Source organism: Gallus gallus, chromosome 5, assembly GCF_016699485.2.
Source record: "Gallus gallus isolate bGalGal1 chromosome 5, bGalGal1.mat.broiler.GRCg7b, whole genome shotgun sequence".
Classification (NCBI taxonomy): domain Eukaryota; kingdom Metazoa; phylum Chordata; class Aves; order Galliformes; family Phasianidae; genus Gallus; species Gallus gallus.
This window is the reverse complement of record NC_052536.1, coordinates 15852979-15875622: the sequence shown is the minus strand read 5'-3', so window position 1 is coordinate 15875622 and position 22644 is coordinate 15852979. Positions and strand designations below refer to the sequence as shown.

The window sequence follows — 22644 nt, the reverse complement described above, 5'->3', positions numbered from 1 at the left end:
GAAGGATGAATTAAAACAGCGCATTGGCTGAACACGGCCATGACAGCAGACTTCCAACCCAGTAACAGGTCAGAACAGAAGGGCTGCAGCACACCTGTAAAGGGAACACCAAATACTTTAACACCAAGCACAGCGCTGCTCTAAGCCCACAACATGCACATCAACCAGGATGAAGCAGCCTCTGCCACACACCTCCTTCTCTGGTGTATGAGCACACAGCCTCACGTTCATTCCTCCTACTTCCACACTCCCCATCATTTCTCACTTTAAACACGCTGGCATGAACTCTTGTTGGGCTTGCTTTATAGTGCTTTCCATTTATGAAACTGGTTCAAGTGTGAATGACAGTACACAGAACATGTGCTCACACACCAGGACACAGGGAGATGTCAGCAGGACTGTGTACTAAAAGAAAATGCTTCCTATGGGCCTTCCAGAGACCAAGGGAGGCAAAAACCTACCCTCAAACCAATCCAGTCTTTAGTTTCATCAGGCAAGGTTTTGGACATTTCCTGCACATACCACCTAAACCAAACACCTCCATTCTCTAACAGTCCTGCAACATTTTCCCTTAAAAACTTTGTCACCCACTGCTGAAGAAGACAGCTATTACATTTAAAAGGGCACTTGCCCTGTAATCCAGGCTACGCAGCGAGAGATGTTAAAATACATTATCAGGCCTTCAGCATGGACAGTTTTCATCAGTGAAGCTTGAAATTTCACTTGCAAATTTACTTTTATCACCTTTGAAAAGTCGGTGCCAGGAGACTTCATTTGGAAGGCTGAGGCTGCGGGTTGCACAGAGGTTCCAATTAGAATTTCATTAGCAGATAACCAGATGCAAAGTCTGCTTTCTGGCAGATGGTGTCACAAATCCAGCAGGGAATTTACAGCTAGAACAAAAAACAAAGATGCCTGCACCTACAAGTTAAGGGGCACGTAGTCCAAACTTTTTCCCCATGAAAATACAAAAAGGATCTGTGCCTATAAATGTATACGATGCATCTAAACAATAACCAAGCAGGAGATGCACATAGCAAGTGCATTGATCTTCTTCAGACGTGAAAGCTAATAAAAATGGAAAGATCCCTTCTAAACCACCCATTACTATATAATGGACTGCACTAATATACCTATAGTGGATGGTTACGGTGAATGAATGAGATTAATACAGACATACACACGCTTTTGAGAGAGACACCACATCAACACAGATCTTATAGACTCACTGTCAACCAGCCACAAGCCTCTGAGGCCTAAAGGGCCCAGGGTGCTCGCTAACAGGGAGTTCACCCAGCTCAGCAATGCTGCAGGTTAGCTCAGGCAGGGAGGGTCGGTGCTCCCGTGGTGTGCCTTCAATAAGCAGCCAAGTAACTCAGCTAGCTGGGAAAGAGTGCTGCTGCATGACCGAGGCATTGGGTCAGCCAATGCACGGGCACCTACCCGCCCTGTGCAAAAGGACACTGAGACAGGATTTGTCTTGACCAGTCCTCCAAGACAAAGTTTGGGAGAATGCGGAGAGGCGCCAGGGGATGCCCTGACCCCAGCACCAAGGATTGTGCACGGGGAGCTCAGAGCCTCCTGCCTGCACCACAGCAACGCCCAGGGGACAGCTAAGCCTGCTGAGAACCTTCCTGTAAGGTATGAAGAGATAAGAGATTCCATCACAACGCCGGACGAAGTGGAACGCCAATTACAAAGGTGATCGCAGTTCCACGCAGCCTATGTCATTTATTCAGACAGGAGGTGCCCGGGCACATCTCTCCAACCTCCCGCAAGCACCACTGCCATCACAGGTCGGGGATGGTCTACGGGGCAACCAGAGGAACCGCTGGGTAGCTCTTGGGAGACACACGGGACAAAGAGAGGTTACCAAGAAAGCAACGCCGCTCCCGAGCTCCCCCAGAACACAGTTAGGTCTGTGCGCGAGGTCCCAGCGCACCGACCCGTGGCAGCAGCCCGCCACCCGAGCACAGAGGCCGCTCCCAGCCCTCCACGCACACAGGGCCGCATCTTCCCCGACCACCCCAGCAGCTCCCCGCTCCCCACGCACGTCGCGTCACCTCCAGCCCCGCACGACGAGCACCCAACGCCGGCCCTCCCCAGCGGTCTCACCGCCGCCCGCGGTTCGCTCCCTCAGGCCCAGGAGCCCGGCACCGGACCGGAAGAAACACTCACCCCGGCGGAGGCGGCCGCATACCCGGCGCCAGCGCGGCCCCCGGGGGAAGGACCACGGCCCCGCGCCGCTGCGCCCCGCCACATGCATCGGCCGCGCCCCGCCCCGCTACCGCATCTGCCCCCACCCCTCTCCTCTTCCCATTGGCCCGCCGGCCTTCAGCCCCGCCCCTTCTCTGCACGACCACGCCCCTCCACCTAGCCACGCCCCCTCCGGCAGCCGTGGGGAGGAGCCTGCGGGCGCGCAGGCGGAGCGGCTCACCCCGGAAGCAACGAGCGGAGAGAGCCACGCGCCTGCGGAAGTGACGTCGGCAGGGCGTAGCGGGCCGCTGGGGGTTGCGGGCGCCCGGGCTGCGTGTGTACGGGGACGTACATAGGCGGTGTGTGAATAGAGCTGCAGCGTGCAGCCGGCGCTGTGACACGGCACGAGCGCAGCCTCCTCTAAGCTACAGGTGCTCGATTTAGGGCTGTCTCCCTCCCGCATTGAGCGCCTTCGGGTTGTTCCCACATTGCACCGTCTTCAAAAAGCGGTGCGGGGCTCAGCGCTGCGTACGGAGCACAGTCCGTGTAGCGGTGTGCTTTGTGCGGTGTTGGTGCCGTTGATGAGGTGAAGAAGGAGCCTCTGCTGCCTCAAACCCCGTTAGGATTTCAGCTGCTCATTGCCACGAAGGACAGCGATGCTGAAATCATTCACGCGTTCCGATGTAATTTTAGAACACACATTTTCTTTTATAAGTGAACAGCGAGGAGGAGGAGTTGATACCCCGATCCGATGGATAATTAAACACAGGCAAAATGCAGAGCTCCGCATTAAGGACTCGATTTAAAGCACGACTGTCTGCATCTGCTGTATGGACAGATCATTCCGTCTTCCGTGTGAGATACTGACATACGCTGAGATATTCCTTCCTCTCCTTTCCAGGGAAGGAGGAAGGAAGGAAGAAGCTCAGCTATTCAGAATTAGAAGAGACAGCTGGAAGTGGGGGGAAGGAGTGCGTGCTGTAGAACAGAGTATCTGACGGGCCCAAGCACAGCGATGGAGCAAAAGCAGGGCAGCACGTAGCCTCGAGGGTTGGTGCGGTGGGGAACAGGAGCATTTCTCACAGAAACAGTCTCAGGAATAATGAATAAATAAATAAATAAAGCATACGGAGAAGGCCAGATGTGGAATAGGAGAATACAGATACTAAAGAAAATGCGGGTACTAAAGAAAAGCTGTGATCGTGCAAACAAAGAGAACGACGTGTCACGAGTGTGCCCTGCTCACCTCTCTCCCTCTGAGACACATGCTGGCAATAGCAAGTTTTCACAGCATATGAATGAGGGCTAAGCCACTCCTGATTTTTCCATTGGTTAGTATTTATTAGAGATTGTGAGGAGAGCAGAGATTATGGGATGTACTGAAATGCTATCAGAGGGGATTGGGCCAGAGGTGGGGGAAGGAAGACTTTAGGAACATAGTTTAAACAGACATGGCTCCAATATAGTGAAGTAATGTCCCAGACATTAACCTATACAGGGTTTTGCACTGACTGAGAGAGAACAAAGAGCAGTTCTGTGTTTAAGAAATAAAAATATTCTTTTTCTTTTTTTTTCCAGAGCAGATGGTGATTGGGATCAGGAATATTTGCTTTTCTGAATTACTCAAATAAACTTCAGGTGAGGCAATGCAAAAAATAGTCATGCATTTCTTATTACAGCTAAGAAGAGGTGGAATTACATCCCTTCAAACATGTGGAAGGCGAAACCCGCCTGCTCTACGCTATGGCCCTTTCAGTGCAGTGCCAAGGCAGACCCATGGTTTGCAGGAGGAGAGCTGTCCCTTAAGGGCACGAGGACCACCTCTCCAACTCTGTGTGTTATGTAAAAGCTCTAGTACCAGAGTTTAACCTGCTGTGGGCCATATTCTCTCTGGGGTAACTCCAGTCAAATTACCCAGAAACTTATTCAGCCTGCTATCATTTTTTATCTTTCCCCATAACCATGTTTGGACAGAGGACATGCCTCTGCCAACTCTCAGGCAGCAATTAGGGAAGAGACTGGATAGAACTGTTGACAATATGTTTGCAGAGTCCTAAATACCACTGAATATGATCTGTAAATATTTACACTTGGAGGAAGAGATTTGCTCTTTGCATAGTTTTCATGTTGGCATCTGCTAGGCTGAGTAAATGACTAATGAAAATCACATTGTGAGGGGAGAAAAAAAGCCCATACTGATGCTTTGGAGTTCCTTTCTGGTCTTGTATGTTGTACTACCCTGACTTCAGTCCCACCAAACTGTGAGTCTTGCCAGCTCTTGCAGTTGGGTCTTTTCAGAACCTTCTGGCTCCCTCAATCAAGAGGAATGAGAATCTTGACTGTCATTTCAAAGGGGATTTGGTATTTGTAGGGAAATGTGAAAATATGTAACAAGCGTCCCTACAAGTGGAAACGCAGATAAGCAAATTGCAATTTCAGTGAGCTAAGCCCCCTGAGCTAACCCTCAGATAGGATTTGAGCATAGGGGTTTCCATCCACTGCAAGCAGTTACCTAAAAGTTAAATTCCGTAATTAAAATTCCAAATACTCTTTATAAACTTATTTTAAAGCCAAGATTCTCATGTAGTACAAACCATGTTTGTAGCAATGTTAACCTAATTAAAGAATTGGTCACAGTGACAGAGCATCCAAATGATTGCATTTTGAGCTATTATGAAGAATTAAATATGTGCAAACAGCTAAAAAAGATTGGCTCTGTGCATTCACTGAACTATGGATATAACGTTACTCACAACCCATCAGGATGCTCCAGTTATGTTCAGACTCCGTTGTCCCACTGGCATCATGTTACTGCAGCTTCATCATGAAAAATGGATCTCATGCTCCACCAGCAGTCCCGCCTTTCTGAAGACATGGCAATCCCTGAAGTACAAGAGAAAGCCTGCTTTAATTCCTCACAGCTCAGAAGCAGCATGGAAGACAGTTCTAACAGTGTGTTATCAGACACGTATTGAACCTGACATGTGGCACAGTTTGCTGTAACATCCAGTACCCAACCAGCATTCTCGGCACTGACTTGCAAGGCCCTTTGATAGAGATAAAGAGAAATGTGGGCCAAGGGTGGAGGAAGCTGGGGCTCACAATCATCAGGGGACTGTGCAAGAGGTAGGGCAGCAATGGGGTGCCCACCAACTTAAAATGAAGCCCAGGGAGCCCACAGTGCCTGGTGTTCTGTTTTTCCAGCACAGCCTTTGGGCTGTGGCGTAAGACAGAAATTTCTAACCACAGTCCTATGACATTACCCTGCTAGCACGCTGCAACCTGGAAAATCTCTTAGCTGAGTACAAATGAATGGCTCACCCATGGCACGCCAGTCCAAAGCAGACAGGATTTGCCTTTATTGATGGCAGTGGAAAAGGAGAAGGGACATGGTTTCAATGTGTAAACTGATGAATTCTCCACAAAGGAAAGCAAAACATGACAGATCAATACAACCTGCCTTGTCCACAGTAGGATTTTAAGCTCACCTTTCCTTCTGGGATTGCTGTGGCCATACGTGGAAGTAGAACGTTTGGGAGAGAAGCAGAACAGAAGTGCCACGACAGAGGTATAGCTAAGTTTTCATGAGAACTGCTGTTGACCTGGTTTCTGCTCTGCTGTGTTTAGCTCATCCATAAAGACTTCTGAGTCATGCCAGAATGCTATGCACTAGCTATGCACTTTGTGGAAGGAATGCCCAAGTGATGCAAAGGGTGTTCTGGGGAAGAAGAGGCAATCCCTTCAGAAAGCAAGGCTGGGAGAGCAACACAAGCAAAAACCCGAACAATAAGAAAAGTGGTTGCTGGGAGGGGTGGCAGAGAATAGGGAGAATCCAGCCAGAAGGAGAAACAAAGTCATGAGAGTAGTCACCAAACCCCATCCTTGCCTAGAGCCCTCTTGAGAGGAGTTTTGACTTGGAGGGATTAAAGAGTGCTTAGAAGTAATAACCTGGAATTTAAGCCTAGGTCCTTTGTGTTGAAAGATGGGTTTGTCCTGCTAGGAGAGGAGAGCCGTGAGAAGGAGTCGAGCTCCTCCTCCAATCAAATAGCAGGCTTTGCACGTCACCTGATTTGGAGTGTAACCTATTCAAGTGAAAGTGTGTTTCCTGCTTCGAACCTCACACCACAGAACAGGATCTTAATCCTATGCCAAGAGCACCTGAGGATTTTGTGCTGCTGAAGTTGGGGCTGACTGAGTGCTCTGTAAACGGTACTGCGGAGGTTTTGCTTTGTCCAGTCTAAGCGTGTGCAGACAATGCATTTGCTGATGAATTTTGAATTGTTTTCTCTCTGCTCCCTGCCTTAACAGTGGCATCCATTGAGCTACCAGCATTCTGGCTTTAGACAGGCACAGAATGAAGACACTGTAGCTACTTGCATAACTCAAAGACACAAAGATTATTCCAGCAACGCCTGGCAGTGCTGCTGCCAGCCTCGTGTCTAGTGGCATTTTTACAAGACACCATTCTTACCAACATCTTTCCACCTCAGGCTTTATCATTTTTATACTAAAAAACGAGGTGAGCAAAAGTCTGTACAGATTAACTCAGCGTGGAGTGTAGTGCTAAAAAAAACCAGGGAGTGTATAAACAGGAGGGGGAATGGTTGTTTATGAGGGTGGATAGTGAAAGGACAAGGGGGAATGCTTTTAAAATGAGACAGGGGAGGTTTAGGTCGGATATTGGGAAGAAGTTTTTCACACAGAGGGCAGTGACACACCAGAACAGGTTGCCCAAGGAGGCTGTGGATGCCCCATCCCTGCAGGCATTCAAGGCCAGGCTGGATGTGGCTCTGGGCAGCCTGGTCTGGTGGTTGGAGACCCTGCACATAGCAGGGGGGTTGAAACCAGATGATCATTGTGGTCCTTTTCAATGCAAACCATTCTATGATTCTATGATTCTATGACTGAATTTAGACAAGCTCTAAGGCTGTATTAACAAGCCTACACAGTCTGTAGTTGTTTTTTCTCTTTCTTTGTATTGCTATTTAAAACAAATAAATAAAGCAACCCAAACAAATAACACCCAGTCTGAACAGTGGAGGAAGAATGGGGTAGCTGCTCTAATGACATAGCACCAGCACCAACACCTACTTCTTTTTAGATGGGGGACAGTGCAGTGCCAGCAGAAGACAAGGAATAGCATTGTGCAGTGCCTTTATCCCGCTGCTGACATCAGGTACTGCCAGCGCAAGAGACGGTGGTTAACCAGTAACATAATTTCTGGCAATTGTTTGGGAAAGTAATCTGTTTAACATTAACCGAGCTGATTGTGGATTTTCCCCTGCCACGTGGGGTATATACCAGTCAAGGAGAGATTTGGAAACTACCCTGGGGCTGGTAGGGGAAAGGGCAGCAGGAGGAAGCAATTATGGGGGTCATGCCAGGTTCCCCGACAGACATTTCTCACTGGCCTGCCAGAGCTCTGTTGATTCTCCAGCCTTCAGCTAGGAAATCCCAGCGCTGCTAGAAGAGTCAAAGAAGGAGTGGAATGGTAGAAGCCGGTTGCACAAACACCCCTGGGGAGCAGGACTGACTGGAAAGCAGGCAGACAAGGAGGGGCACTTACACATCCAAGGGTGGCTCAGGGACCAGCTCCCTTTTCAAGAGCTTGTGAGGAAACAGAGAAGGGTTAAAGCTTCTTCCTTTCACTGCTTTCTTCTTTTCCTTTTTTTTTTCTTTCTTTCTTTTTTCTGCTTGATTAACCTACTGCAGTCATGTCAGCCAAAATTAGCATCTTTGATAGAAGTTGGCCTTCACACCACTTTGATGACAGCAGAATGAAACCAAAGGAGGGGCAGAGCTGAACTCGGTCCCTAGTGCCCCGACACCAGCACTCACTCGGATCGCTTCAGGCTTTCTTCCATGTTCTCTTCCACACTCAGCCCCACCGCAGAAGCAGAACAGCAGCGTTCCAACCATGCATGTGCCACCTCCCACCTACAGCTGAGGGGCACTGGCCCTCCCGCTAGCGTTAGCCGGTGGGGAACGTGCCCCACATCGTACAGTGCTTCACGCTGGGGCTGAGCCTCCCTCAGCTGGAGGAGGTTGGTCTTTATCCCCGGTGGCCTCTTGGCAGTCTCACCGGTAGATGGCAATACGGAGACAGAGAAACACACACGTAACGCAGAGAGGCAGGAAGAGGCGCTGCGCGTAGAGAGTCAAGGAGCGGAGGCGATGCTGGGCAACTTTGCGGGGCTTCCACCCCTCCTGCCCCACTAGAATGACTCCTGTTCTTCTCCTACCCTGACACCACAGCGCTAGGGAGAAAAAAATCCACGAAAGAAAACAAGACTCTCTCTCAAATAATAAGACATCCGTATCCGTAAATCATCAGTGGGCAAATATTTGCCTTCTTTGCTTCACATGCTTTATTTTCTTTGAGATGACAGGCAGAAAGTGAATGCCGAAGCACTGCCTAACACAGCAGCAAACTACAAAGTTTGCAAGTGTCTGCGTTAATGGAACAAAATATCTGTTGCTCTTCATATGCAGCCTACGTTTTGCTTCCTGAATGATAGTAAAATGTACGTTCTTATATTGGAAGACAGTCCTAAATACGCATTCGCTATAACAGAAATCACCATCTGTCAGCCTCTGTGCTGAGGACATCACAGCCTGCCTTCAAAACAGAAAACAACAACTGCTTGGCAAACACTGAATCATGTCAACCCTACTTGTTCTGCTTGTCCCAGCCCTCTAATGCAGTTTGCATATATGCAGAGACCAGCCCATCAGGGCTCTTTCCATGGTCATTTCTTTATTCATGTGGGACACTCCTGTCTGTGCTCTTTCTGTTCATACCCGGGTTTAAACTGGACTTGAAATTGCTGGTCCTATTGGCTCCTTGCCTAGGTATTTAGCTAGGTTCCTAGGTATTTAGCTCTACCATTGTAGCAGTGCACTCGGCTTGCTCAAAGGGTATTTGCGAGGGGTGAGAGGGAAACCTCTAAAGAGAGAAGTGAGAGTCTACAGGTATGGGGAGGAGAGAGGAAAGAAGAGTTTAAGCAGAAGCTGTTGAATGGTTCCATAAGAAGTATTCTTACAGCAGCTCCACCAAGTCTCAAAAGAACACTGTGGTACTCGGACTAATTCTGTTTTAAGGAAGATAAAAGATGACAGAGAGGGAAAAAAAGCGATGCAAATAATAATAATCATGCTCTGCATCCAACAGCCGTGCCCAGGAGCAGTGCCATGCTCCCAGGTGAGGTCCTGCAAATTGTCTTACAGACTCCAGGGGAGTATCTGCCACCACTCCGGTATGGCAGGATCTGCATTACTTAGCCATAAGGCCACTCAATCAAAATGCTTTCTAATACAACCATGTGGAAGGACAAACACCATGAAACAAAGAGTTTTGTTCCAAGCTGACAAGAGGTTTGAAATAGAGACAGGCACAGGATGTGTCTTGGACAGGGATATGGTAAATGTGATCAAATAAAAGCTGAATACAAACACAGAGAGCCTTCCAAAAGTCTTAGCAAAAACAGCTAATACAACTTGAGGGTGTGTTAACAGGGGAAGAGTGAGGATTGATGCGACTTTGTCTTCTACATACAGCATTGCCAAGGTCCATAATAAAATGCTATGGTGTGTTCTATTTCTGTTTTTATGAAGAATGTTGACTAACTGCAGTCAGCTGTATTCTCTGTTGGCATAGAAGAAAAACTCTTTTTTATCAGGTACTAAGAACAAGCTTTGGGCTGGCAGAAGCTGTATAGATTGATTACACCAAAGGGATGAAGGGATAGGACACAAAACCAGCAATTCAAACAAGGCTTCTTTTCTTTCCTTTTACCCTCATGACTTTTCCCTATTTAAAGGGAAAAAAACCACCAAATCACCAAGTAAGTGACTAGTCTCTCTATTTCCCTAGCTCCTTTTCTTGCAAATAATAATCCAGTTCAGCAGCTGTTAGGTCCTTGGAGCCAGTAACCTTAGCCAGGCCTTTCATGCCAAGAGACAAAGAGCAGCAGGTGAGGCGGTAGCAGGTGGTGCTACTGGCTTGGGAGCTCATATCAAAGGTCTGTACACCCTAGAGTGGTCTATAGGGAGAGCACAGGAAGAGGAATCTGGGAATTATTCATGGCTGGTAACAGGCAGTTGTATTCAGAGTCCAGAGGTATATCTGTACATTTGTCTCCACTTAGGTACCTTCCAAGTATTCCATCAGGAGTGAGAAAGACAAGAGGACTTGACATCTCTGGTGTTGCAAAAGCACAGAAAAAAAAAAATACATAGTCACATTAGGAAAGAAAAACCCTTAAGCAAACAAATATACTCGCAGGCTTCTTTTCTCTGTCAGTATGAAGCAACGTGGACAAATGCCACTTCTCTGATCTTTTGGCCACCAGAAAGAACTCAAGCATCAGAAGTTTCATCACTAATTCTGTCCATACAAAATGTTCACAGCTGTTGGCATAGGAAACAATGCGAACAAACCACTGACACTGCACGAGGTCCTTAGTTCCACTCCATCTGAGGCTTTCAGCATGCTGTTTGAATTAAGGCGGTGCTGGGTGCAGTCCTTACAAAACTGGAGTGGTTGCATAACACACCGAGTAACAACATAACATACTGAAAATACCTATCTATGCTGGCACAGTATTAACAGAATGAGTGAGATATATGGCCCTCCATTCATTAATGACTAAGTGCAGCAAATGTTTTTCACTACATCACTCGAGCTACATCAGATCCGAAGCAGACCAAGCAAGTTAGAAAATACTTCACACAGCCTGCACAATTACCAAAAATGCCAGATAAAACTCCCTGAATTTTTAACAGATTACAAACCATTTTTAGTAGTTTTGACACTTACCTGTAGCAGAACACGATCTCCGGTAATTTTAATAGACTGGAGTGCAGAAGGGGAAATGAAAGCTCCTGAGAGAGAGGGCTAGTACCCTTCGAAGTCCCTATCACAGATCACGTTCATGCATCACTACCATGGGTCACAGCTCTCCCTTTGAAAGGGCTAGAGCCTCTGCAAGAGGCAGGGAAAACATTGTGCTCACTGGGTGTCTTCCACAAAGAAAGGTACTGCTCAGATCCTGTGCTTACTCTGATGATGTCCATTTCCTTACAAGGCTGCAGGAGCAGCAGGTGTGTTTCAGGGGAGATCTCAGTCATAAAACCTCAACCGGCTGCTATAGACTTATCTTTTGAAAGCAGCATAATAGGGCAGTTCTGGGCATAAATCCAACATGATGTAGTTCTGACTCTGGAGGTTTCTCCTTTTTTTCTTACGGAGGCTACCTTCACCTTGAGAGCACTGGGAGGGGCAGAGTGATGGAAACACAGTGGTGAGATTCCCATGACCTCCAGTCCAGCCTAACCACTATTTTCCTTTGGGTACCTTTGCCCTGCCGTGCTTCTTGCAGCCCCAGCAGTGCTGAAATCGTGCGATGCTGAATTTGCATGTAATATTATATCACAAGAGAAGAGGATACAGTAGATACCAATACCTATCACATGACATCCTCAGCAATGCATAGGACTCGGACTAGGAATCAAATTCAGTCAAGTAGCTCTGCTCTGTGGTATGCGTGAAGATAACTGCCTACATATAAGGTTTTTGGAATTGTTTGTGCCCCCCTCAGGCCCATGGATGACTTTGCTAATAGAGGTGCCACAGTAAACACTGTAATATTTCCAGATATTAGCAAAACAGTTAGTTTAATTTGTAAAATTAGTTTAATTTGTACCCACTACACCAATTCAAAACTCAGTGGATCTGAGTTCAGTTCCCAACACTGCTGCAAACCCCTTTTGTAATCTTCCCCTCACCTTTCATGCCAAGCATTTCAAAGGGATCAGAGACTCCAGCCGCCAGTTCAAGATGCCTCCAACATGCCTGTTTTCAGAGAATGGGCACTCAGTACAAACGCAACAAAGTGTAATGGGGCCACCTCACTGTGCCCCAGCTCTCTGTGCTTCCCCCACCTGCTCACCATCTCTCTTCTTTATACCATAAGATTTCCAAGGCAAAGAATTTTCACAGCAAGATCCTCCTTCAGCTCGGAGCATTGGAATCTGATTAGCACATTTAGTAACAAAGGTAAGAGTTTTAAAAGGGCTGTAGATTCTATTAGCCAACACAAACAGTCTGTCACCATGGATGGCCAGATAAACCTAAACTAACCGATTGCTAAATAATTCACTGTTCGGCTGACTGTACAGTTCTCTCTACCCTGGGATCTCAGTCACACTGCATAACTGGGCAGCACTCCCTGCTGCCAAGACCAGCTCCACAGTTGCCCACCCACTGAGCACCAGAAAGGGTGAGTTACTATCTAAAGTTGTATTGGGAACTACTTTCAGGCTGCAGAATTATCACCTGCTGACGTCACTGCAGAGCATGGCATTATGCAGCCTCCTCTCTGACTTCTGCTAGCTTGACGTCAACAGCTTGCTAGCTGCCAGCAGACATTGCTCATCACATAAGAATTAAAATTGTTATTGGCCATATTTTTCCAGCTGGGCTTTCAGACTGGTTTCACTTTGCCAATGGTTTGAAGAAAAAAAGCAGCATTAGGCAAGTGAGCATACATGAAAGGGAAGTGAAAAGGCATGGAGGCCCTTCCACAGGGCTGAACAAAGAGCAGCAGCCTAGAATGGGCTCCCCTGTACCTCCAGGTTGTGCAACCAGATGCTGCCCCCCCACCTCAGCAGCCCCATTGGAAAGCAACCCTTTGTACGAATGCCATCGTACTCCCTAGCCCTCTGCAGACATCTGTCCAAGTTTTCCCATCTCAACTCCATAAGGCTTGAGTCCTTCACAATCAAGGCACAGCTGAGCTAAGCCTTTTACTGCTCTCTCTGCATCCAACAAATTGTGTAGGTAGAGCAGAGCAGTGATTTGATCCCTAACTAATGCTCTATTGGTTAGAAAAAATCAGTACACAAATTAGAATTAGTAGCTAACCCACACTTTGACAACTGCACTCACTGTCATAGCAGGGCTAAAAGCCCCAAAGCCAACAGTGACAGAAAAGTCCCGCTGTGCACTCAGAAATAATTCCTCCCCCTATTGCAGCTCGTGTCCTGATGCCTTTGTCGGTACATGGGGTCACTTCATATTCCATCCAAACCTGGTGCTGTTTTTGCAGCTGTTTCTGCCTGACTCCGGCAATATTCATGCATGGCCATGCATTTCAGATGCGTAATGCAGCATGCCTGTATGCACTAGAGGTTGCTGGTTCCTGCCAATGCCAACCCATATGGGACTATTCAAGGGTAAAATAGCTGAAAGTCTGACCTCTAACCTACAAACATTTCAATTTCCAAGTGAACCTTTCAAAGTGTTTCTTCTGATTTGGGGGTGACAAATGGTCTGCTCCCATCCTCTGGCTCCCTAGACATTGAAGGAAACATTAATGGATAGGTCAGGTTCAGAATTCACCTTGCAGGTGAGCTGAGTCAGCAGCAATGCAAAAAAAACCACGTTCCAGATCAGCTAGCAAGGTCTTCCCCTCAGGGCTGGACCGCAGTGGCTGCCAAAAGAGAACAGAAGGGCTTGAAGGGCTCCAGCAATGCTGTCAAACTCACCCTTTGCCAGCAGCCTCTTCCTTCTTTGCTATTCACTAGTGTGGATTTAGCATCAGTTGACAGAGAAATGAGCAAAATGTGCAAGGTCAGAGATTCCTGGATTTCCCAGGAGCTCAAGCCTGCAGGGTTTTCTCAGCTGTAATCTCAGGTGTAATCAGTTGCTCCTGGAACCACTCCTCTTAGTGGTGTGTTACAGGCAATCACTGCCCCTCTTAAGGCAGGGAGCTTTCACCGATGGAAACAGCCACGGCAACAGACAACCTTCCACACAGCTTGGATTGCAGTGTTGGCTGCTGGATTAGGATGGACAGTTGACTGCTGGAAATCTGCATAAACAGAGGCTCCTCGTGGGTGAATAATGTATAGAGGAACATGCGGGTTCTTTCATTGCAAACTGGTCTATGTTTACACATGAGATTTAGGAGGCAAGATAGCTCCCTGCCTAGAAGACAGTCCAGATCTCCAAACCTACATCTTGCTCTCATTTTATAACTACTACAATAAATGGCAAAACGTCTTTTTTCCCTTTAAAAGTTACCATGGGAAAGAATAACTAAACCTTTATATACATAAAGTAGCTGGACCTAACAAATTCATGTCTTACACTTGAGTTTGCAGTCTGTCTCTGTCAGTTGGAAACTGATTCATCACTGCAGGACTCCACCGGTTGAATTAAAGGCCTATCACTGAATGATACATGAATGAATCAGAGCTCTCGCACCACACCAGCGTGGGTTTGCAAATATGGCCTTGGTTATGCTGCAGACAGAAAATGTCCACTTGGCACCATCAGGAGTGCCAGTGCAGGACAGGTGAATGCAAGGTCTGCTCACACCTCAGAAGAACATAGAGCAGGGAAGCATCTGCCAAGGACACGCAAGAGAGAAAACAAATGAGTCTGCAAGATTTTAGAGAGTGTGAGAAGGAAATGGGAGGCAGAAAGGGAAGAATGCCAAACCTTATGTAAGTGTGGCGGCTCACAAACTGCTGTGAGAGAAATTTTCTCCTGGAGGATGCCCCAAGTTTTGCTTTTCTGGGGTGGGAGTGGGGGAGAGACATGGTATTTATGGATGAAAAAATCCCACACTGTGTAAAGGCAGCAGATATTTGGATTCAAAGCAAAAAGGAAGGATTGGGCAGGAAAAGGCATCACTGGTTTGCTGACATTTCCCACCTCATCTGTCATCCTTTGCTGATTCCTACTGACATAAGTCCAGTCCAAAGATGATTAAACAGTTCCCGAGGGGTGCAGTGGAGTCCCGATAAAAGACGGCAGAGTGAGAGATGCTGAAACCTCCCTTTGGGAAGGGACAGGCTTCCCTCCTCCCCTGCCTTTATTGTGGTATTACCACAAGGCAACATTTCTCCTCCAGAACTTTGCTTTTTCCCCCCTCCTCAACATACCAACAGCAGGTGTCCGCCACGCATCTCTCTCTCTCCCCACAGCTTCCTGCTCTCGTTGTGACAGCTCAGCTCAGAGCTCCCTCATGCTGATGCTGCTCAGCAGCGCTGCAAGCAGGGGAGGAGCAGCACAGGCTGCTGAGGTATCTGCAGCGCATCCCTTTCTGTCCTGGATGTGGCTGTGCCCAGCAGAGAAGGCTGCACTCTGTGCAGAGGGATGAGAAGTGGAGGTTCTACAGAGGGGTAGAAAACCCTCCTTTGCAAATATTTTCTTGCTTGGGATACAATGAAGAGCTCTGCAGACGTGGAACAGACTGACTCCATTCACATGCTGGTGTTTAGGTGCAAATGGGAGTACTTCAGAGCAAGAGCCAGAGTGATCCAAATGGGGAGGACACTACAATCAGTTTCTGAGTCTGCTTGCAAACCACCACAGAGAATTTTGGCGAGCCTGCACTCGCATTCCTGCAAACTGAGGGCTGGAGGACCCAGGGACCACCTTTAAAGGACAGTTTCTCTGGCATGTGCCACAGCAGCATGGGCATCCCGCACCCTGTGGGGCTCCTGCCACAGCTCCTCTCTGCTATCTCCCTTAGATCATTAATTGCAGATGCTTCAAGCTTTCAATGCTGCATTCTGCCTTGCTGTTTGATAGCACCTTTAATTGTATCTGCCACAGTCTTGTCATTACTCATCTCTTTTTCTCCTACCAACTCTACCACTACAGAAGTGGCAGCATTCTTGCAGCACCGGGGTTTGTCCCAAGCTGCACCCACGCTCTGGCCAGAACAAGAGCAGAGCAGGAGGTGCAGCAGTGCAGGGGTTAAGCTGTTCTGTGTCCTGAGGCTGGGGAGGCAGGCACAGTGAGTCGCTCCCCTTCCACCTTCTCCAGTGAAATAATCAGCGCATTTTAGCCCCATGGGCATGCAGAGGGGGTCCAGCTGCTCTTGTGCAGGCAGTAGTATCCTCTAAGCTGCTGAGGACTGGCTGTCTGAAGGAATTATCTCCAGGGCCCCATCAGGAGTTGAAGAATAAAATTTAAAGGACAAAAAGGCAGAGAGAAAGCAGGGAGGTGCAGCCTGCTCCTGCGTCATTTAAAACGGAGACCACAGTCTCCCTCTTTGTATCTCCATAAGCTCTCAAGCAGCATTTTGGAGAGAGCAGGGGTTGTTTTCCAAAAGCTCTGACTTCAATGAATAAATAAAATATTAAAAAAATACTCATCTCTGTGGAGAAGAGTAGAGCACGGCTGAATATCCCTCTGCTTCAAACTGAATTCCCAAAGGGTGGCTCAGGAGATAGGTAGCAGGTAAAGACATGGACAGAAAAACTGCATTTTTCAGCATCAGGTCACTGCAAGCAGTGAGATGTGATGGGATTTGATCTGCCTCACTGGCCTGGCAACCAGCCAGCCTAGGATAAGGCAAGAGATGTTGTGGTTTCAGAGTGCTAGTAGCTTCCTTTTCTCTGAAAAAGTCTCGCAGTTGCAAGACTAGAGAGAAGTATCTGCCTGGGTACTTCCATCTCTTTTCCTCTACACCATCAAATTCCAAAAGCAGCTGCTTCAAAGGAAGAGAGGAGATACAGAGTCTTCTACCAAAGCACTCCATGTTGACTGACTGCAGTGATCAGAGTACACAATCTGCCACCTTCCACCATCCTATGCCTGTTGACATGATTTAAGTGGTTCAAGATGGTATGGGAAATACAGAGATAACTAACCACTGCCTCCTCTGATACGAAAGTTCAGCAGGCTCCAATGAAGATAACAGGTGGCAGATTCAACACATTCAGGATGGGCAATGAAGCTGCAGAACCACCCACATCAGGACGTGGTGGATGCTGGATGGGAAAGACTACATGGGTTCAAGGAAGACAAATCCACCAAGACAGAGATGCTACACGTGGCTCAGGCCATTCCTAAACCATACATTCTTTGAGACTGCAAAAATGCTGAGAAATTTGACTCTAGGCATGCTCTGCTCCTATGCTCCACTTTAGGTGTTTGTGATTGTCCATTGTAAGACACAGGAGAGGAAGCCACTATACTCAAGAGTCATTTGCAGCACTGTGACAGGGCCATGAGGACATCCATGGGCCTTAATCACTTTAATCAGCTTCACCTGGGACCCCTAACTTCTGCCCACGGACCAGGAACCTCTGTTTCACTTCATCCTTGGTGATTCCCTCCTGGCCTTATATATGCCGTAGGCATACATAACTGCTCTCATATATTTTCCTCAGTTGTTTGGTTTTCCTGGATTTCTCAGACCTGATTTGCTGCCTTACATTTACTCAGTGGTAACTGGATCACTGCTGGAACTCACTGCTGTTGTTACCAATCTTGCACTGCTCATCCAGCTCAGGAACTTCGGGATTGTGCCTGCTGGTGAAAGTGCTATAGCCCTGCATACATTTGAGACTTACAACCAACTGTCATGGGAGTGTATAGCCAAGAGACTAGATTCTGTCCTTTCTTAGCTCTGCTGGAGCTAGATGCTGCTGGCTTGCAGCAAAGCTGTGTTATTTCTTGGAGTGGGCACAAGGCAAAGCAACCAGTGGCTGCCAGCCTTGTACCATAAAGCACAGAAGGTGAGAAAAGCCAGAGTGGTTTCTGAGGGTAACAGGCCTCTGAAGGGGAGAAGAGCCCCAGAGCTGAATCTACAGCAAGGTTTGGTCTTTCAGTCTGGCATGAGAAAAGGATCTGGGGGTGCTGTTCAATGCTCAGCTGACCATGAGCCAGCAGTGTGCCGAGGTGGCCAAGGAGGCCAGCAGCATCCTGGCTTGTATCAGCAATAGTACAGCCAGCAGGAGCAAGGAGGCGATTCTCTCCCTATACTCAGCTGTGGTGGGGCTGCACCTCAAGTGCTGTGTTCAGTGTGGGGCCCCTCAATACAAGAAAGACATTGAGGTCCTGCAGTGTGTTAGAGAAGGGCAACAGAGCTGTTCCCTCTCAAAAGTACAAGTTTTTGGGGGAAGTGCCTGATGGAACTGGGATTGTTCAGTTTGGAGAAGATGGGAGGCTCAGGGGAGACCTTATCGCTCTCTACAGTGACCTGTTAGGAAGTTGTAATGAGGTAAGGGTCAGCCTCCTTTCCTGGATAACAGTGATAGAACAAGAGAGAATGGCCTCAAGTTGCACCAGGGGAAGTGCAGGTAGGATATTAGGAAACGTTTATTCTTAGAAACTAGAGGGGCATTGGAACAGGCTGCCCACGGAGGTAGTGCAGTCACTATCCCTGGAGGTGTTTCAGGAAAGGGTAGGTGCAGTTTTGAGGGTCATGGTTTAGTGGGCAATATTGGTGGTAGCTGGACAGGTGGACTAGATAATCTTAGAGATCTTTTCCAACCTTATTGCTTCTATGATTCTGTGAGATGCCCCACAGGAAGACTGGGTACTAGTCCCACACTAGTTCTGCATTGGCCTGGGACACTTCACCAATGCTGGATTGCTTTAATTAGACCATTCAACCAGGCGAAAGGATAAAACTACATTTCTCACATAGGGATAGTGTTTACCAGAGGCAGCAGTTCGCTTTTTGTTTTGATTTCAGGCATCAACAGCATTCACAGATGCTCCTTTACCATCAGCAGGTCCCTGTATGTTGTGGATAGGTCTTGGAGCCTGTAATCGTGTCAGGACTTCCTGTTGTGCACAACACAGCTGCTGGAACAGATCATTTTGCGGCTGTTTCAACTAATGCATTTAGCTTCACCAGTGCTTCCCTGAGACTGGCAGTCCTGCTTTTTTTCTTTTTTTTTTCCTCAAAGTCTGCTGCCAACTGACATCTCAGCTGAAGAGTTTTGGAAAGCTGAACGCTTTTATTTTCCCTCCTGAACAGGGTCAGGAGCACTTGGAAAACTCAAGGCCTTTACCCTGAAGGTCATCAACAGGCACCACACAGCTGGGTGTTAGGTACTAGAGGAAGTCTTGGGTTAATCAGAGTAGAAAGGACCCTCCAGACTGAAAGAAAGGATGGATATAGAGTGGGATGGCGCTTTTCAGGGATATGCTCTGCTGCAGACAGAAGCAAAGGTTCTGTTCCCAGGGCCAGATCCTCAGCCCTTTCCTTGTGCCCTACCTGACAGGGAGTCCCTGCCCTGTCCTTGTCTCCATAGGGAGCCCAGTGCTTGATGATCCAGGACTGCACACTGCTGTTTGCACCCAGTGGGGTCCCCCAGGCTCACAGACACAGGACGTAGTGTTGCCCAGAGCTCAAAGCACTGGTTTCCAAAACATCAGGGAAAGGAGGATTAGACCTGGATCCTTTGGCACACACCAGTTTTTCCTCAGTGGCACGTGGCCACACACTGAGACTGCAGCAATGTAACTGAGCCTAAGTGCTGCAGGAGGCTTTGTCTTTTATGCTGTGTTCTCTGCTGCACTGCTCACCTTGGGGAAAACATTTAGAGAAAAGGACCACGCTTAATTCTTTCTACATAAACAGTGATCACCTGCTAGTGTACAAAAGGTATGTGTACAGAGAGAGGCTGAACTGCAGCCTAGGGAAAACAGATCAGGGCTGTTTAGATTTCCTTTCTGCTCTTTATACTCACAGACTGACAGCAGAAGACAGGCACAATTGATAGCAGTCCACACATGCCTGGGCTCAGCCCCATAACAGGTCAGGATGGATGCTGCACCATTTGCACTGCAGCAAACAGATGCATTTCCCTTGTGATTCCTTTCTAGGCTCCAGCTCAGCAGAGCTGCCTCAGCTTCTCTTTAAAACAGAATAATGATATGCAAATAGCAACACCACCACACAGTATTTTCTAGCATTTGGCACAGCAAACGGAAGCAGAGAAAGAGCTGAGGGGAGGGAATTGCTTGGCAAAGCATTGCTTGGTCAGGAAACATCAGCTCATCAGAGGTTCCTGTGCTCTTACTGCATATGATTCACTATTCGTCATCTCAAACTTTAGTCCTTGATCAGAGTTTGGGAAGCAGGGAAGACTGAGGGGAACTCCTGCACCAGAGAAGAAAACCTTTTCCCTGCCCCTTCTCCCCAGGGCTGATGGGCTCTGGCCGGCATCACCATTAACTCAACCACTACCTAAGATAAGGAAAGGGAATTAAAGGAAAGAGTCGCCTTCCTGCCAGCATCATGGGAAATGTGGCAGAGCCCACTCTTCACGTGAGGGAAGCCAGATGTACCCTTCCATGGGTGTCCTCATCTCTCAGCAAAAACAATACCAGGAATAGAAAATGCCCTTAAAATATTAAAATGCCAAAAAAAGACAAGTGAAGTAATTAAGAAATAAATCTTACTGGTAGTGAATGTGGTGTCTTGGCAACATTCCTTTGAGATTCGCTCAGTAAAAGCGTTAAAAAAAGTCATGATGTAAAGAAAGAAGAACCAGCTTTAAAGATACATTTTTTATCAACATTGAGCCAGGAAGCTGCCTATATAGTAGGTAAATCTTCTTGTCATAGTCTAAGTAAGCTACCTCATCTAGGCTGAAGCTGCAACACGGAACCAGGCTCAGAATGATTCTTCATGGCAAGTGATGCTTGTGGTAACCTCTGAGTAAGTGCTTCTGTTCTTCACATGGTATTTAAGAGGAAGATTGGGTTGTCAGGACATTCAGCTCTGGAGGGAGATGTAAATCCATTCATGGATGAAGGCTGCCTGCACAATTTGGTGCACTTACTCCAGTGACCAGGCTGTGCTCCCAGACAACAGTCACAGGTTCTAGGGGTCATAGCTTAGACATTTGGTTTGCTGCTTTTCAAAGGAAAAAGGAGTCGCTGCATGTGAGACTGGAATTGCATTGTTTGGTTGGAACAAGGAGGAGCAGTAAAGGCCAGTCCTGATTGTACATGACAGGCATTATTACTGCTGCTGGCAAGACATAATGCATGTTCACTGGGTGTTTCTGCCAAGGAAGCACAGAGAGGAGGCACACAGCCAAGGCTGTGGCAGCAGCCCACTGCTTGGAGAGTCCTAGATCCTGTGTACAAAGATGGCAGAGACTTCCTTCCTCCAGAGAGCTCCCTGTGTCTCTGGTGAGTCCTGAGAACCTCGCATCGAGGAGACAACATACAGCTTCAGTTAAGCAAGAAAAACTCCGTAAGAGCACTGTGGTTAAACTACATCAGCCTTGTAGTCAGGCAAACACCTCAACAAAAAAGGCCAGACAAATAGGTCTGTTCCCAGAAGTGCACTCTGCTGATAAAGCAGTTTGCAGGTCCTACAATAGAAAAACCAAGGTGGTGAAACCAATTGCTGGCCTTCAGTCCAGGAAGAGGTCCAGCAGGTCTGGGCACGAAGTGGTTGTGAAAGGCTTGAGTCTGTGAGGGGAGTTGATCAGTGATCTGCATCTTTGCACAGTGATGAATTCCCAGCCTTAATGGCTTCAGGTTTGCTGACTGCTGTTAAATCACTGGTAATCTAGGAGGTAGTGACAGGCAATTTATTATGTTTGCAGCATGCCTTGCATTGTCGTTGTAATAAAATTGAATATTAGTAATAAGACCAAGCCCTCCCTTAAGACCTCAGCACAGCAGGGTGGTGGATTTGTGTGATGTTCCTTTCTCACCTCTCACTTTCTCATTTCTCCTTCTATCACTGTGTTGAGCAAAATAAAATCTCCCTTAGCAGTTTGTAGTATGGAACATGTGACAAATACAAGCAGTCTGGCCTCTCTGAGAAGCAGTGATCCAACTGTAAGCACACACATGTATAAGCTACAAGGAGCAGCACCTCACGTCATCTTATCAGAGTTCCCTTAGAAAGTTAAATGGTGCACACTTTATTTGTAATTGGATGCAAATTAAAATATCACTCATGAGAAGACTGAAGTCCTGGAAGGGTAGATTGCATGCATTAAACCTCAGGATCTGAATAATGTCAGAGAATATGTTGTTGCTTTATTAGCATTTACTTCTGTCCTCTGCCACCCCAGCAATATGAATAAATCAATCTCTTCCTCCATCCTGAAAAGTGAAAGGGGGAAAGTCAACATCTGCTGATGAGAGCATTTGAGTCATTCACAATCTGCTCAGTCCAAAGTCTGAAAGGTAGGACAGCAGCAGATCCACCAGCCTGGGAGCGTGGACCGCCAGCCTAAGGCTACATCACATAGGGCATACAGCAACCAGTCTGCTCTGGCCTGCCACATCCCAGGTGGGTAGGCAAAACAGTAGATTTGCCCTTGAATTCAGCTGCAAAGAGGTAGACAGTGCAGGGAAAAAAGCCACTTTCCTTGAGCTTGAAGTGAGGCATTACCCTGATGGAGATGGGCAACGCTAAGATGCAGGTGTCACTCAGAGCTTCTAGATGGTCTTTTTAGCCAATAACTATTATCCTTCTGCCTCTGTCACACGTGCACCAAAGGTGCTCCAAATCCACAGACATCACATCCTCCTGCCTCAATCCTCTGGCTGGACTGGTCAGCTAAGATTTGCGTCCAGCCCAGTGCAATCAGTCACCATCCTGATGCCAGAGGTTGTATTCTTCCATAAACACTGGACTATGTCACGGAGGGTGGGATACC

The 22644-nt window shown here is 47.5% G+C and overlaps 1 protein-coding gene across 26 annotated transcripts in view; it reads right to left on the bottom strand.

Moving 5' to 3' along the window:
• C11orf24 (chromosome 11 open reading frame 24) overlaps positions 1-22644 on the bottom strand; it is an 86059-nt gene that overhangs the window by 18524 nt on the left and 44891 nt on the right. For 3 of the 26 annotated variants that reach the window (XM_046942344.1, XM_015286829.4, XM_040701745.2), the window contains exon 3: positions 4950-5079. The gene's annotated coding sequence lies outside the window, so the exon portion shown is untranslated. Of the gene's footprint in view, positions 1-744; positions 894-1697; positions 1842-2053; positions 2292-4949; positions 5080-22644 lie in introns of those variants that run through there. The other 23 variants (XM_025150975.3, XM_046942345.1, XM_004941482.5 and 20 more) reach the window with 12 other exon arrangements.